Genomic DNA, 4,288 nt, shown 5'->3' on the forward strand with positions numbered 1-4,288 from the left:
GGGACTGGAAGGTGCACACACATGGAGACAGGTACACAGGAGAGTGGGGACTGGAAGATGCACACTTATGGAGACAGGTACACAGGACAGTGAAGGCTGGAAGGTGCACACACATGGAGATGGGTACACGGGACTATAGAGACTTGAAGATTCAGGTGTCAACCCCGTTCTTTGTTATGCAAGGTTATATCTTTTCCTTCTGAGAAGTTCCATTTGCTGTTGTGTACTCACAAACAGCATCTAGCAGATCTGATCTGAAGCTGAAAGTTTTTCTTTCTTTTCCTTTTTTTCTTCGAGACAGGGTTTCTCTGTGTAACAGCCCTAACTGTCCTGGAACTAACTCTTGTCGACCAGGATGACCTCGAATTCACAGAGGTCCTCCCGCCTCTATCTCCCAAGTGCTGGGATTAAAGGCATGTGCCACCACCACCCAGCTGGAAATTCTAATGCTCACTGCAGTTGTGAAAACTACCAGTAGTCTTCAAGGAAATGTCTAAACAGTTTTCTGATAAATAAGGTGCACACAGTTTCATGCCTGAGTATAACGACCTCTTGGCGTGATTTTAGCATAGCCCTGGTTGTGCAATGTTCAGCCAATTTTGCCTCAATGTACAACTTTTTTCCTTACTAGCTGTTTCAGGTGGTAAAACGTTATTAATTCTCTCAATGTGTGTCTCTCTCTCTCTGCCTCCCTATCCCTGTCTCTATCTCTGACTCCCTCCCCACCTCTCTCACACACAGACAGAATGGCCCCTATTGCATGCCAGGCCCTGCGTAGAACTAGGGACACAGGGTAAACATAACAGTGACCCTGACCTATGGAGTTTCTCTTGCAGCAGTGTCGGCAGGTGCCCTAAAAGACAGGGTTATTGTTGTCAGAAGACCTGGCATGCCAAGTTGAGTTTCTTTTAACTCTAATCCCTGTTTCATATGTCAGGTTCTTCTTCATTTGTGGAGGATTTTATAGAAGACCATAAATCCTGCTGTTGGAAAAGCTTGAGCTCAGCCTTAGAGAATGCAAGACCCAGCACCCCATCATCATAAACAAAAATGGATAAAACAGGCTGGAGAGACGGCTCAGCAGTTAAGAACATTTGCGGAGGGCCCCTGTTTGGTTTCTACCACCCACACAGGAGAGCTCACAACTGCCTGTAACGTAACTCTAGCCAGTAAACCTGATGCTCTCTTCTTAGCCTCTGGGGATATCTGCACACAAGTGCTGCACACTGACCCATACAGGAACACACACACATATACAAAAAGAGAAATAGATTTTTAAAGAAAGAAAGAAAGAAAGAAAGAAAGAAAGAAAGAAAGAAAGAAAGAAAGAAAGAAAGAGAGAAAGAGAGAAAGAGAGAAATTGATAAACATGGGAAGTTACACTGGCGGCGTAGAAGCGCAAAGGAAACACTCAAGCGGTCGGCATGTAAACACTGGTGGCACATTTGATTTAGGTGTACTGTCTATCACGAAACCCACTAGCAGAACTGAGGGAAGAGTTCCGTGGTAGGAAAGCTTGCCTGGGATATGTGAGTTGCTAAGTTCCGCTCCCAGCACTGGAGAGAAGGAGACATGCGGTAAACAAAGAGCACACAAAGCACACTGACCGCTTTAAATACAGTGAGTTGCTGAGGTGGTCAAACAATTAAGTCACGAGCTTTTCGTGACGAACTGCTTTCTGAGGTCACAGTCATTATGAAGGAGCACAGCTGAACTGAACTAAGGTGGTTCTTTGCCCTCTCCAGGTCTTCAAAATCAAAACTCTGTGCGAAGTACCTATCTCAGAGCCAGTTAGCACGCGGGCATGCTGGAACAGGGCGGTAAAGTATTCTGTGATCACTCAGGGATTTCATAGTAAGTTCTTGAGAAGTAAGTCTATTTACTTTTGAGCGAAAACTTTATGAATCTATAAAAAAGAACAACCTATGTCATGACAAAATAATTGTCTGATTCTCGAGATAAGTTTAGCCAGGCAAGGTAGCACATGGTTGTAAACCCAGCACTTGGGATGCTGAAGCAGGAGGATTGCCATAACTTCAAGGACAGCCTGGATTATATAACAAGAACCTGTCTGAGAAAAAAGAAAGAGATATGATTTTGAATCCTGAATTCCTTAGTTTAGAATTATAAGTACCTAGTAAAACTCAGTATAAAAAGATATGTGTAAGTCACTGGCAACTTGAGGAAATTGTCCCTTGGCACCATCTAGCTATGCACTAAGTAGTTGTTATTTCACGCACTGTGATCACACTAGCTTATCTTGATGCTGGAGATACAGAGATAAGCAGACAGAAGGAGCCTCTGCGCCCCATGGGGATACAGCCGATCATAAGCTAGGAGAAACACGGCTTGGTTTCTGGCATTATGTCTATTAATAGGAAAGGTTAAGCCAATGCGGTTTTATGCCAAGCCCTTCACTGTCTTCCCTCCCTAAACCACATGATAGCAGTGTGAGATGAGCTCTCTATGCAGATGGCTGGGTTCTGTAAGGATCTGGCTCCAAGCCTGGGTTAGTCTCTGCCGCACTGTACTGCCATCCAGAGAAAACGGCATTGCCCAAGCTACCGCAATCAAGGCTAAGTCTCTGCTTTTGTGATAATTCCCACCCCAGTCTCAGCCTAGTTGACAAAGCTCGACTCTGCCATCAGCTGATGGAACTGAGTCAGCCTCACCACAGATGGGGTGGGTGGGTGGAGGGAGGGAGGGAGGGAGACAGAGACAAGGAGATGGAGAGAGAGAGACATGGAGGCAGAGACACAGAGATGGAGAGAGACATGGAGGCAGAGACACGGAGATGGAGAGACACAGAGAGAGGAAAGGAAGAAACGAAGGGCCAGATCTATCAGAAGTAGATGGTTTTCTTACTTTCTTGATAACGTCCTTAGATGCGCATAAGATTTAGCAGCAATGGAATGTAACTAATGTATCTATCCTAACTGCTTACTCTTTGTACATCATGTCTACAATATTTCTTAGTCCTCGCCTATGAAGATTTATACTTACATTTTGTTCTTGTGATTTTTGATTCTTTTGCTCTTAAATTTAGACTTCTGATTAATTTTGTGATCGTTTGTGTACATGATGTGGCACAGGTGTCCAATTTCATTCTTCTTAATGTGTAGATATCCATCTTTCTCAGCACGGTTTGCAAAAAAAGACTTCTTGCCTTATTGAAAGCTTTTTAAAAGATTATTTTATTTTATGTGTTTGAGTGTTTTTCTTCTATGTATATCTATGCACCACATCCAGGTATGGTGCTGCTGGAGGTCAGGAGAGGACCCTGGCTCTTCTGGAACTGGAGATGTGGACAGTTGAGACTGCCATGTGGTGCTGGGAACTAAATCTCTCCACCACCACCACCCCTCACTGAATGTTTTGTTCATATTTGGCTAAATCCTTCCTTCCTTTCTTTTTTCCTTCCTCTCCCCTCTCCGTTTTTAATTAATTGAATTTATTTATTTATTTTACATCCTGACCACATTTTCCCCTCCCTCTTCTCTCATTTCCTCCCCCCCACCTCCCCTCCGCCCACCTCCATCCACTCCTCCTCTGTTTCTGTTCAGAATAGGGCGGGTCTCCCATGGGTACCGACAAAGCATGGAATATCACGTTGAGATCGGACTAAGCTCCTCCCTTGTATTAAGGCTGGGCAAGGCAACCCAGTATGAGGAATAGGTTCTCAAAAGCCAGCCAAAACATTAAGGACTCCCTGTTCCCACTCTTAGGAGACCCATAAGGAGCCCAGCTACACCATTGTAACACACATGCAGAGGGCCTAGGTCAGTCCCATGCAGGCTCCCTGGTTGTTGGTTCAGTCTCTGTGGGCCCTATGAGCTGAAGGAGGGGCTGAGTTTATTTTATACTGCTGAACTGAACACCGAGGCAGGTTTAGCTAATCTGAGTAGAAGGTCTCTGTAGGGGAGCAGTCTCAGGTGTCTGTCATCTCAGATCTGGGAGGGATAAATGAGAAAAAAAATGAGACAGCTTTTTAGCTACGCAGGAAATTCCAAATCCTCTCCTTAGTCCTTGGAGAACACCAGTCTTAGAAGCAGTGTGTTGCCGTTAGCTGTTGAGCACAAGAGGACGAAAGATTTTCTGGTTGGGGGAAAATTTAGTCTACCTGTCTTGGCAGGATGAGGATGATTGATTCATAGGGAAAAGTGAAGGGTCGCTAGATGCCTCAGTTATTGTAGGCAGTGTTGGCAATGTTGGATTCCTTGGGTTGCGATCTTCCTTCTATTACTTTCTGTAGGGCTGGATTTGTGGCTACGTATTGTTTAAATTTGTT

This window comes from Microtus ochrogaster, linkage group LG5, assembly GCF_000317375.1.
Source record: "Microtus ochrogaster isolate Prairie Vole_2 linkage group LG5, MicOch1.0, whole genome shotgun sequence".
In the NCBI taxonomy this organism is placed as follows: domain Eukaryota; kingdom Metazoa; phylum Chordata; class Mammalia; order Rodentia; family Cricetidae; genus Microtus; species Microtus ochrogaster.